The sequence below is a fragment of the Pinus tabuliformis genome, chromosome 8, assembly GCF_031772625.1.
Source record: "Pinus tabuliformis cultivar Carrire ecotype Pingquan chromosome 8, CPIR1, whole genome shotgun sequence".
Classification (NCBI taxonomy): domain Eukaryota; kingdom Viridiplantae; phylum Streptophyta; class Pinopsida; order Pinales; family Pinaceae; genus Pinus; species Pinus tabuliformis.
In genome coordinates, this window is record NC_142294.1 from 492,768,096 (window position 1) to 492,782,301 (window position 14,206).

The following is a 14,206-nucleotide window of genomic DNA, read 5'->3' on the forward strand; positions in this document are numbered from 1 at the left end:
TATAACGTGCCCTTATCATGCTCCTTACCCAATTCACCCATAAACCTTTGTAACCATATCATTTCTTTACTAGCCTCTGTAGCAGCAACATACTCTGCTTCTGTTGTTGAAAGTGCAACAACACTTTGGATTTTTGAAACCCAACTGACAGCAGTTCCTCCAACAGTAAATACATATCCTGTAGTGCTCCTCCTGTTATCTCTGTCACCTGCCATATCTGCATCAACATATCCCTGTAGAGAAATGTTTGAACCACCAAAGCATAATGCTTGATTTGTGGTACCTTTCAAATATCTGAGAATCCATTTCATTGCCATCCAATGTTCCTTTCCTGGATTGTTCATGTACCTGCTTACAACTCCCACTGCATGTGCAATATCAGGCCTTGTGCAGACCATTGCATACATTAAGCTTCCAACTGCTGATGCATATCGAACTTTAGACATATAATCCATGTCTTCTTGGGTCTTTGGGCACATTTCCTTGCTAAGTTTGAAATGGCTAGCAAAAGGTGTACTAACTAGTTTTGCATTTTGCATATTAAATCTTTTCAACACCTTTTGTATGTACTCATTCTGAGACAATGTTAATTTGCGATTTTTCCTGTCTCTAGTTATTCTCATACCAAGGATTTGTTTTGCAGCTCCCAAAACCTTCATTGCAAATGAATTTGCCAATTTTCTTTTGAGTACATTTATTTCCTGCATGTTAGATCCTGCAACAAGCATGTCATCCACATACAATAACAATATAATATAGCTGCCATGATTTTGCTTTTTCAGATAAACACAATGATCAGAGTGACATCTAGTATAACCTTGTTCAAACATAAACTTGTCAAATTTTAGATACCACTGCCTTGGAGCCTGTTTTAAGCCATACAAGCTCTTCTTCAACCTGCACACTAGTTTCTCCTTCCCTTTCACCTCATATCCTTGTGGCTGCTGCATATATATCTCTTCCTCCAAATCCCCATGGAGAAAGGCTGTCTTTACATCTAACTGCTCAAGATGCAAATCTTCAGCTGTTACAAGACTTAAAATAGTTCTGATTGAAGTCATTTTAACAACAGGAGAAAATATTTCATCAAAATCAATACCTTTCTTCTGTGCAAACCCCTTCACCACAAGTCTAGATTTGTACCTCTGTTTTCCTCCATCTTCTTCCTTCAGCCTGTAAACCCATTTATTCTTCAATGTAGTTTTTCCTGCAGGCAACTTGACTAAATCCCAAGTCTGGTTATGCATTAAGGAGTCCATCTCTTCTTCCATGGCTACCTCCCACTTCTTCCTGCTTTCAACCTGCATTGCTTCTTCATAACATTCGGGTTCACCAGAATCAGTCAACAATAAATAATATAATGAAGGAGAGTATCGTTCAGGGGGTCTACTTATCCTGGTAGATCTTCTAACACCACTTTCAGGTGTTTGGGGTGCCTATTGTTGTTGTGGTGGTTGCTATTGTTGATTATTATTATTTTCAGGCACCTTTGCCTTTTCAGTGATGTCATCAAGAACTGCGTATTCCTTGTTTTCATTTTCTTTCTTCTTTTCCTGCAACTGATTCTTATACAAGACCTTTTCATTAAATATTACATCTCTGCTCCTAATAATTTTGTGATTTTCATAATCATATAAGCGATAACCAAAATCATTAACACCATATCCAATAAAGGTACATTTCTTTGACTTTGCCTCAAGCTTTGTTCTATTTTCTTTATCAATATGGACAAAGGCCTCACAACCAAAAGGCTTTAAAAAATAGTAGTTTACGTTTTTACCTGTCCATTCTTCCTCCGGAACACCACCATCCAAGGAACTTGAAGGCCCTCTGTTTATTAGATAAACAGCAGTATCTACAGCATCTGCCCAAAAACTGTAAAGGCAATCCTACATGCAATCTCATGCACCTTGCACGCTCCATGATTGTTCTGTTCATCCTTTCTGACACACCATTTTCTTGTGGTGTTCTTGGAACTGTCTTCTCTTTGCGAATTCCATGTTCTGAATAGTACCTATCAAACTCTTTGCTGCAATATTCACCTCCATTGTCTGATCTAAGACACTTCAATTTCTTTCCTGTCTCAATCTCAACCAAAGCTTTCCATTTCTTGAAAGTATCAAATACATCAGATTTGTTCTTAATACAATAAATCCAAGTTTTTCTAGTTGCATCATCAATAAAGGTAACATAATAACGAGAGCCACCAAGAGATGATACCTGAGCAGGTCCCCATATGTCTGTATGTACAAGCTCTAATTTTTCGTTCTTCTTTTCTTTCCCAACTCTGAGAAATCTGACTCTCTTCTATTTTCCATAAATGCAGTTCTCACAGAAGTCCAAATCAACATTCTTCAAACCCGGCAACAAATTCCTTGAGTGAAGAATCTTCATCCCCTTTTCACTCATGTGTCCGAGCCTATGATGCCATAATGCTGCATCTGCTCCTTTGGAAGTTAAAGCATTAACAGAGTTAGAAATACCATTGCATAAATACAATGTACCAACCTTTTCGCCTTTTGCTATTACGAGGGCTCCTTTGGTGACCTTCCAAGCTTCATCTGTGAAATTTGTCACGCAACCTTCACCGCCTAACTGCCCTGTTGAAATCAGATTTTTCTTTAGATCTGGAACATGCCTTACCTCCTTTAATAGCCATTGGTTTCCATTCTGCTGTTTTACAAGAACCTTACCCATTCCAACGATTTTACAGGGTTTATCATCACCCAGACGAACTTGTCCAAAATCTCCTTGAACATAGTCATGAAAGTATTTCTTATCAGGTGTGGCATGGAATGAAGCCCCTGAATCTACCAACCAGGAATCAGTGATATTTTCGAAAGAAAGAATCAAAGCATCTTGTAACACCTCACCTGTCACATTTGCTTCATGATTTTTTTCTTGCTGTGCATCTCCTTCTTTTCCCTTCCGAGATCTATAGTCTTTCTTTAGGTGTCCTTTCTTTCCACATTTCCAGCACACTATCCCCGATCTGGACTTGGATCTGCCTTTCCTTGATTTAATGCGATATCCTGAGCTCTTTCCTCTTTCCATTTTTCTTCCTCTAGACTCTGCACTCAAAGCATTTCCCTATGTCTCACCAGAGCTTTTCCGTCGCATTTCCTCGCTAAGGATAGCACTGAAAACATCATCAAACTTTAAAGTACTAGATCCAGAAACGGAGTTACTAATGGCCATTACCAAACCATTCCAACTTTTTGGTAATGAGCACAAGAATAACGGAGCTCTAACTTCGTCATCAAAGTTTACCCCTACAGAACTTAACTGACTTGTAACTGTATTAAAATCATTTAAATGGTTTGCAACAGATCCACCTTCCGACATATTCATATTAAATAGCCGTTTCATAAGAAATACCTTGTTTGAGGCCGAGGGTTTTTCATATAGTTTCGACAACGTCTGCATCAAACCCTCTGTCATGGTTTCCTTCGAAATGTTGAAGGCGACTGACGCAGCAAGGCACAACCATATTGTTCCGAGTGCCTTTCTATCGAGAAGGTTCCATTCTTCATCTTTCATACCCGTTGGCATCTTTGTTTTTCCGCCCAATGGTAGGTATAGGTCTTTCTGATACAGATAATCTTCCATCTGCATCTTCCACAGCGAGAAGTTTTGGCCGTTAAATTTCTCGACCCTAAACTTACCATCTTCCGCCATTGCTCCCACTCAAACGAGGAACCCTTCTTTCCTGCGAGTTTATCAGCGAAATAGACCTTCAGCTCTGATACCAGTTGTTAGAAAATTATATATTACGGAGCAATGGAACACATAAAATATTGCAGAAATATAAACACAGAAAACGCACAAAACAAGAGAGACACAGATATACGTGGTTCACCCAGTTTGGGCTACGTCCACCCCGAACAGCCAGTCCTTCCTTTCTATTATCCAGCAAAATGAAGAGACACAACCTACAGCAAATCCGTTGTAATATCCTTTGTTTTCTCTCACAGTCTCACCTCTTTGTTTCTCACTCACAGAATACACATATGTTTCACAGCCTCAAATACAATCCTCTCATACAAAGAGAGGGGTTGCCTTCTAGGGCAAAAAACCCTAAACTAAACATAAGTTCTACCGTCAGATCATCCGCCTAATGAACGGCCCAAATTGACTAGAAATTACTATACTTTTACAAGGCAATTTTACATTTGTTTTTAGCTTCGGGGGCGCTGCCCCCGGACCCCCCAGCCGGAGGGGATGGGCCCCCCCAGACCCCCGCGGGGGGACAAGTCCCCCCCGCGTGGAGGGGTGTACGAACTTCCTGGGGTATACATCCGGCTGAAACAAAGACCTCTGAACAATCATGCTCCACACACAACACCAAACGAAGCCAACCACTAGGGAAGCCAAATTCAAGCAATCACAAGAAGAAACTGCCCTGCTACATGAAAGAACATAATTGTTACGGGATAAGCAAAAATTGCTACAGGAAGGGACAACAACACCTCAGGAGGGAGAATTAGGTCCACAAGGACTCCAAGATCTTGACCCACAACCTGATCTTGGATCTTGTTACAAGTTTGTTGAAGTAGGAAGAATTATGCTCGAAAAGTTTGCAATTCCCCTCCTATTTGAGTTAAAAAAAGAGAAGTTGAACTCACTGATGTATGTTGATTGGAAAATCAAATAAAGTGAAGGATGTAGGTCTCATGGAGGAAATGATGCAGCAAATGGGTAAGGAATGGTTGAATTAATATTCAAAGAGTCAATCAAGAGGGAGTAAATGCAACTAGAAAATCAAATGTTAAGAAAGCAACTATAGGAAAAGGAGGCACAACTTGCCACCATGGAAAGCTTGTCCATAGAGGCCATCTAGTGCAGGAAACCATCCAAATCATATGCCATCTTCCTCAAATAATAATGGTTGAAATTTCAAATAAAGACATTGGTACAATATGGCTCTCTCCCCTTTCAATATTATAGGAAGTTCATTGACATCTGCCAACAAGCAAGCATTGAGATAGGGCCAAATTAGTTGAATTCTACATGCACAACATGATCCTCACAAAAACGAATGTTGAGACCCCAATTCAAGGTTGGGAGATGCACAACTGATGGCCCTATCCTCTTGGCTTGTCCATGAGGAAGCAAGGGTTGAGGAAGTGAAGAAAGTTATGGCCAAGGAAGCAAGTGAGCCTCTATATATCATAACAGAACTAACAAGTCCCAAGGTTGTCATAAGCAACCATAGCCTCATCTTTGTAGACCCTAAACTAGCCCTTCGCTACCTAGAAAAGTAAGAGCAAGCCATCCTTCATTTTGAATACATTTTTATGCTTTTGGGGATCGAGAGTTTGCAAACCTACCAGAGGAGGTGGCATGCTCTGCCCCACAGTCTACAAATCAAGGAATACCACTCCCCTAAGAGGTTGAGGAATGCCCTAGAAAGGACCCCACTCTACAAGAGAATTGTTCAAAGATTGAAGATCAATTGGATTGGGCTAAATCTTAGTCCTCCATTGCTATTAGGCTTACAAGAGAGAAGAGATCAAACATAGGAACAAAGGGAGTGGGCAACCATAAGGCAAATGCAATTTTTTATCCACTAGAGGTGCCTTTGGATGTCATAGAGGGAACTAGGGCCATGGACGAGCTACAAATTAGTGAGTAAGTTGCTCAGAGGGTAGAAACAACTTCAACAAGGGGTTGATGATGGGCCCCATCAATAGGTAATTATAAGGCCAATTTTTCTATCCTCTAGACTATAAATTATTCTTTTCTCACATTAATTAACATCTTTTTGGCTATAGTGTGCTTAGTAGGAATACTAAAGGATGTTTGTCATACTTCATGGCCTAATGTGGTTAATGTGCAAGAAAAATATCATTTTTTGTACATTACTATGCAAAGGAACATCGGAGGCATCTAGAGGAGATGTAGGAGGCTTGACCCCTGCATTTACCCTCCTTCAACTGTACTTGATCCCTAAAATCACTCATCAACATCTAGAGGTCTACTGGCAACCAATGAACTCAAGTAATTGTGAGGAACTATGGGAGTTAGATCCACTTTTTCGAGATTTTAGAGGGAATTAATCCTCTTTCCAAGGAGGTCTCCCCTCAATCATCTTTGTATAAATAAACAAGCATAAGGGCTCACTAGGATTCAAACTTTTGGAGGAAGGAAGAGCTACTAAGAGCCAAGAGATTGAGACTGTCATTTTCCCTTTGCATGATGTATTTGGACTTCATTTTAGGTTAATGAAAAGTTTATTGTTGTCTCACATCTGAGTTTGTTTTAGAGAGTCCCCTTGGGTTAGGGCCCAACCCACAGGCTCAAGTCTCTCTTTGTGTATCTTATCTATGCATTATTTTTAGTAGCATCATTTCCTTCTTTCTTAGTAGAAGTTTACTTGTAAAAAAAAATATGTTGCAAGCTTGATTACCACCTCTCTTGTGGGAAGTGTGGTTAAAGAGTCTACAATAGCAAGCTACAAATATGTGGTTATTTTCCTTTGCATATTGCTAGACTTTAGATCATTGCTCTCTTACATACTTTGTTTCTACATATATAGGAGTTAAAATCACATTCTTCATCAAGTGTTCATCTATGTGGGTCAAATTCATGCTGAAAGATAGATTGACTCTTAATGAAATAAAATTCAACTTATTCTTTACCCTTTGGTTTCATAAAATTCAACTCATCCTTTCTTGTCTAGTTTATTTTGCTATAATTTGATCATTAGTTTGGCATTCTTTTTAACAATAAAAAGGGATTGATTGTTGCTCTGCAGGTACTATCAATGGCTTGTATGGTTGTCACACCTATCCTACATCTTTCTTGTCATCATCAACCTCTTCCTTGTCATCTCACATTGCACTTAAAACTCTGCCACCGAAACCACATTTTTGGGTCATTGAAAGACATTATGAGCATTTGCTTTTGTGCAAGATGGACCTTTGAGAGGTGCTAAGACTGGAAAAGGCCTCATGCAACCTTCATACACCCTCATCTACCCTTTCCCACCTTCAGAACATTTTTTCCACCCTCAAGATGCTCACAGATCCAATCCTGTGGAAAAACACGACAATCATATAGCATCCTCTAGCAATCCTGTAACAATCCTATAACATCCTTTAGAACTATCCAAAATTTAAAATATTTGCTCTAGAAGCTTGATTTTTGTCTCTTGGGCTTGAATAATAACCCCCAGGATCTGAATACATGATTGGGGAGGGACAAAGACCACTTTAGACCTACCTTTTCTTCATTGCAAGTAAAATTCTGCAATTAGGATTAGAGGACACATTTCCACATTTGAATAGTAATGATGGCTTTCATATGAAATGCACATGGACTCTGTCACTAAATCTAAGATTCCTTGAAAACATTGATAAAAAGGGTGATTCATTAATGCAAAGTAAATTAGGACTGATTCTTGAATTCCTGCATTCTTAAGGTTTGAGTTGCAAGTGCTGGTGTTGAATAGATTAATTTCCTTCTTAAATCAACTTTCCACATTCTGAAATTAGAGTATTGATTTACATTTCTGCAATTAGCATAAGGTTTACATTATGCAAGTAGAATAATATCCTTCATTTATGCAATTAGCACAATCTTTACATTTTTGCAATTAGAGTGAGTCTTTACATTTGACTGAGTATCATTTTCATTTTTGTACGTAGAATAGTATTTCCATTTCCACAGTTAGGGTAGAACTCTCTCTCTCTTCATGCAATTTCCTTCCTTGAGTTAGTCTAAAGAGTGGTCTTTGTATGCCTTGATCTGGTCCATTGCTTAAAGGTGGCATGAGTATAACTTGACCTATTGTGCATATAGTGTTGTCACGTCTTAAGTTTTACGAACTCCAGGTTGATAATTAAAGTTGGCAGCCTTGGGAGTCTCAACATTCTTGTTGTGATACTGAGGCTCATCAAGTTGCGCAGAGATTTGGGCAGGATTCAATGGGGCAAGCATCAAATGGTGTTTCCTCATGGATCATTACCTTTCGACGGGGGCCCACATTATTCAGAAGCAGGAGGATTAGTGTCAGTTGTTGCAGTTAGGTTCCAATGTGATAGTTGCAAACGAGTTGCAATTAGATACTGAGAAGTGCAGAGAGATGTTGGCAGTTGAGCAAGAGGCTCAGTGCAGAGTCAACAACAATGCAGATTTCTTAATGGACAATGCAGAGGCTAGTAGCAGTCAGATGCTCAAGAGACAGTTGGAGCATAGAAACATGGGTGATTCAGTGTTTTGGATGCTTCTCAGTGGTGGTAGTTGCAGTAGCAACAACAACAGTTGAGACGGAGTTGTAGTGTTGGCAATAGTACAAGATGTATATTGCAGTGTTAGCAGCAACACAAATACAACTATTAGTTCAACTACAGTCAGTGGCAGTTGAATCTGAGTTAGCACAGTGGTTGATGGATAGTAACTGAGGGAACATCACAGTGACTAAGGGAACAATGTAGTTACTAAGGGAACAAAATAATGACTGAGGGAGCAGTGTAGTCATTTTCAGCAGAGTTTCCTTTCAAACATCAACATGTATGGGAGGATGATGCAGAGATAGGGTGTTGTAATATTTTAGCACTAGAACACCTTCCTCACTAAGAGGGAGTATTAGTTTATGTAGCATCAGATGGTGCTCTAGTCTCAAGACTTTGTGGAGAGGCTAAAACACAGCAGTTCTCCAAAACCCAAAAATAGTTTATGAAAATTCCACCTAGAGATGGCTGAATTAAATTAAATTAGTGTGTAAGCTCAAAAAGAGTAGTTGATTAGTTTTATTAAGAGTTGATTTTATGTGAACTTCTATTAAAGTCTTCAGAGGGGTGTTGACGTATGGAGTTTAGTGTGACTATGACACAAGCCATGTAAGAAAAATTCTTTCATATTTTCATTCGATGAAAAAGAGCTCTTCCAAGGAGAGGTTATATTCATCATTTCAGTAACATATATCCAAATGCAGTAAACACATGCACAAAATGCAAACATACAATGCTCTCTAACAACTAACCCAAAGTATACATAATCAAACCAGCGAAAACAGAAAGCTAAACAAATTTTTCTTTTTCTTTTTCTTTTTCCTAAAAAACAAATGAGCTTAAGCTATCTTCCTAAAAAGAAAATTGATCATGCAAGCATCCAACCAAACATAATGCATAGTTGCAAATCCCAAGGATAGACTATAGGAAACCTTTCAACCCAAGAATCCACAGGACTAGGTGGATGTCAAGATATTGGTTGAATAACACTTCTCAAAAGGAAAATTAGAGCATTAGTAGCAGGATTAACGCTCTTTCCAAGAGGCTAGGGAGCGTTATAACACCTTGGATTGCGCAGTAAGGGTGCATTACAGAGGCAGAGGTTGCTAAAAGGGTCAGTCAAGGTCTGACCAAAAGTTGTGAATAGCAGAGGAGGTTTGGAAGCATACTGAGTGGTAAAAATAGGAACCAAGTGGAACAGGAAAGGCTGGAGAGAAAGAGAGATAAGGGAACTAAGTAGTAATCCCCAGAGGAGTTGCCAATTTTTCAATAGGGTTTACGGCACAAGTGGTTGTGCATGAAATACCCTCTCGGATCTTCAGGGGACTCAAGGTAGATTGTTTGATATTAATTGCAACTATCACAAAGAAACATGCATATATTCATATTAACCCATGATTGACAAAGCAAAAGGAGAAGAGTTACCTCAGTCCTTCGTGTAGTTCTGCTGGAGATCTCAGTGTGGCAAAGTGGAAGACCTCTTTGCTAGCTCCTAGATCAGAACCTACACATAAACAATTTAAAGTGTAATCTTCACAACATATGAACCTTAACAATCAAAGCATTAATATATAGGAGAATATAAACCAGCATGCCTCTAAGTTACTTATCAATCGTGTCATTGAACCAACTTGTAAAGAAATACAATATCAACACCATCAAGTAGAAAAAACAGAAACATATCTAACTTATTAGATAGAAGAAGGATGATTACAACCATATTGGCTATATCAAGCCTCCTCTAGCCCTTCAATTCTCTCTCTCTCTCTCTCTCTCTCTCTCTCTCTCTCTATTACAATACTTAATCTCTTCAAACTTTCGACAACCATTCAATCTTTGTTACAATGGTCGAGCCTCCAATTTATAGATGGAGAGAGGCTCATCCTTGCTAATTCCTCCATGATTTCCTAATGAGGCAAAACTAGGAACTTGCCTTGATTTATTGTTGTTTCCCTTTCCATGTGTCTTTAGATAGGTTTATAAATATCCCAAGTCAGTATTGAGGTGCAGGTTTCCTTCTTTTTGAGCTGACATTTGAGTGAAAAGCGGGATTTCAGTTAGTTAACTTGTGTTTTGACCTTTGGACCTTACCAAAATTTAGTAACGCTTCCCTTTAGGCAAAATAGATCATTAACCTAGGGATTAACGCTTTTGGCTCAGAGATGAACAAGGTTATAACTCCTTTTGTTTGTTTCTTGTGTGTGTTACCTTGGAAAATAGGCCTGTAACTTAGGTCTTTCTTCCAACTAATGTGTCTTTCTCCTCTGAATTGCTGAGGAGGTCATTTTGTCGTATAACATATGCCCCCCTAAAGTGTGAGGTCAGCGACGAAGATGATGGCCGAAATACTTTATAAATGTAGTAAAAGAGAGAGAGGATTGGAACTTCGGGACTCGGGGAGACCTAAAACAAGAAACATATGTCAAAAATATAAGAAGATGTCCTGAGTCAGGAATTCCCATGCTCACTAGTTGTGTTAGAGTGATTTCTCCAAAAGAGGTATGGCTGTCATGTCCACCAATAGGCACAATGTGGCAGTTGTGTCATAATATGATCAATCTAACAAGTTGTCTCCGAAAATAATATACGCAGCTTGGGAGAGGAAACAAGGCGAAGTGATGTAAGCCTTTACTTAAGGTCTTGATCGGCACTTATCTAAATAACATATTTCTACACATGTGAATAAAGGAGTTGAAGTTGAACATGTGAGAAATCGTCTGATTACTAGTCAATGATGAAAATTGTTAACAGACACGAGGATGGCCAGCGATAAGGACGCTGGTCTCCAAGATGCGTAGTATAATCTAGCAAGTGTGAGAAGGATGTTGTAGTCGAAGACTCGTAGAATCGTTCAATTGGGAGCCAATGATGAAATCCCCAATTAAATGCAAGGTAACCTGCCACTGAGGGCTGCAAGTTCCAGGGTACTTATGTGTTTCTGGATCCACTTCCTAGATATAGTGTTGCAGTTGATACGAAGAGATCTATCGAAAGACAAGCAATGAGGTGTCCTACATCAGTTGACATGAAACAGGACAAAAATGATTGTTTTTGAGGTAGATTAGAGCAATGGGTTACACAAATGGAAGGAAATATCAGGCATATGATGGTATGGTTGATATAGGAAGTAGAGGATAGATGAATCCCTTGAACAATAGAAGGCACGACATCAAGGCTATCAGGCAGCTTAGACTCATGAACACCAAAGAGTGGTAGGATACAGGGATGCAGGAACATCAGAGTATGGAGGCTAAACTCATAGGATGGTAAGGTTCAACGAGAAGCTGACAAAATAGGTTTGTTGAGGGAGTGCCACAGTCAAGGGATTGACTACTGCCAAAATATCTTTTAGAATATAGATATTGAGGCACTGTTCTGTCCAATTTTTCCCCATCTGTTTAAGTTTAACTAGTTCTACAGGTAGACTCGATGGTATTTTCATATTTAGAGAGTCTGGAAATATCATAAAGACAACTCCAAGGGGTACCCTTGTCATGGTTGATGACTAGGTGCAATAAAGGGTTAATATTTTACCCAAGATAGTTCCTTTTCTGCAAGTTAGTCCATTGAGTCCAGATAAAGTGATAAACCTATGCTCAATAGACATCTACCTCATTTTGTTACGAGTACAGGGAGACAAAGTGAACTCGATATTCTTCGTTAAATTTTAATGAGTTAGACAAAGAAAAACTCGATATGTCTTTTTCATCTTTAGGGAGCAAGAAAAAGAGATAAAAAGAAATGCTCAAGTCTTCTCCGTAAGAGTTTTACGAGTCGGAAGAAGGTAACTCAGGGGTTTTTTAGTTTAAGAGTGATAAAAAGTCCTAAAAAAGAACGTTCTCATATCTTTTTTGTAGGTTTTACGCGCCCAAAGAAGGTAACTCGGGGATTTTTCAGTTCAAGGGCGAGAAAAAATCCCAAAAAAGAACACTCTCATCTGGAGTAAAACTTGGTCATCTCTGCATAAAGATGCTAAAAATATCATCAGAGCATAACTAAAAATTAACAAAATATCAATATGGCACATGTTTAAACAAGACAGGAATGAAAAGATTCAATTTCAATGACTATCTAGAGTGATTCATACCTCTAGAGTGACTATAAGAAGGGTGACAGACCCTCATTTTCACTCTTTGAGGTTGGTGAGAGTGCTCTAGAGAGAAAAAGGATCATAAATTTCTTGAGTGATTGCAAGCAATCCAGGTGACCATTCGATTTCCCATCAGTTCCAAGTAGATGGCTTGATCCCTAACTTGCATTTAAATACTTAATTCAATAGTTTGCTAGTAAATTTTGTAGTTTTGAGGAAGCCGTAGGTGGCTTGGTCGGCTAACGTAGTCACTTAGGCTATGGTGTGCGCTAAACACCCTGCCCATGAAAGGGAGGGGCGTTAGCACGCCCTGTGGGCACTGGAGGGCCGCGTTATCCGGCCAAGCGCAAATTGATCTTTGTTTTGTTGATTTCCTAGGGATTTATACCAGCTAAAGACTGATTCAAGGGTTGTGTTATGAAGGAATCAAGCTTGAAAAATGAGTCTGTGGAGAGAAAGTGATCATGATGCTGAGGAGCTAAAAATTCTAAATGATCCGACATGTTTGGTAGCTTTATGACGATGTGGGTTGCTGAAGTATGCCATACTTGACCTGATGAAGAGTCAGGAGGATCTCCTCAGATGGATTATCCAACAGTGCGATGAACGACAGGGTGTGTTTAGGATTGGGGACCATGAGCTCTCAATTGAGAGAGATGACATATATTTCCTCATTGGTTTATCATGCAAAGATGCACGAGTAAACTTGACAGGAGGGAGAGCATATCCTAGGACCACCATGGAGTTGATCCAAATATATTGTAGAGATGGCAGTCAGCCAATGAGCAACAGGATTCCAATAGAGCTTATCAGAATAAGATCATGGGGTCTATTCTATGGATGTGCATGCACCTGGCAGGTTCTAAGATTCAACTTGTGGTGACAAGGCTCAGAATTGGATTACTTATAGCTGCAGGTATTCAACTGGTATGAGGGATTCCTCCATCAGGTGAAAGTAGAGATGACAACATGCAAGACTCGGGCCCAAAAAGAGTTTAGGTATGGCACTTTTATCATGTCCTTTATACTAGAGAGAGTTTCCATGATGAAGCCTCGCGTTAGTCTTGGTATAGCTAGTTCCAAGGAGCCTACATAGGAGCGATGGCCAGGCCTAACACCTGGTACCAAAGGGGGACCGATTAAACACTTCTTTTAGGATGACTTCTTTGAGTACCTCAGTGGCCAGATACTGATGATTAAGGATTATCCGTATGTCGACATGAACTACTCAGGGGATACATAACTAATATTTCCAACCGACACTCAGTGGGGTCCACTAGGTAAGAGGATCGATCAAAGTGCAAAAAGTTATTTTTTTTGTCTTTTGAAGTTTATGTAATTTTTTTTGTTTAATGGGTGAAATTTTTTTGACATGAATCTTTTTCTTGACACAGATGTGGCACCGGTACGTCTTGCGGGTATTCCTCACCATGCTAGGAGAGGTGATCAACTACCTAGGGTTGGAGCAGCAGCAGAGGTTGTGACAACCGCCAAATAGGGAGATGACACACCAAGTTTGCGCAAGGTTGCTAGGAACCTCGAAGGTTTGAGCATGGGTGTGTCACCTCTTCCCATGAGAGAAATACCTATGCATATGCAACAACACACATTGGGTGTGCTGGAGTGGTTTCTGGTGCCTCTGAGGAGGTTAGCTAGAGTAGTGATTTGTTACCATGAGCAGCAAGCTCAGCAGGGGTAGGGTATGGCCAGCAAGTGTCAAAGTGAGGCTTACCAGAGCTATTTTTCTACTTAAAACACCCAAGTTTTGGGAAACTTTTTACGTAAAAAGACTAGACACGATCTATATATGTGTGTGTGTGTACACACACACACATAGATATATATATATATATATATATATATATATATATATATATATATA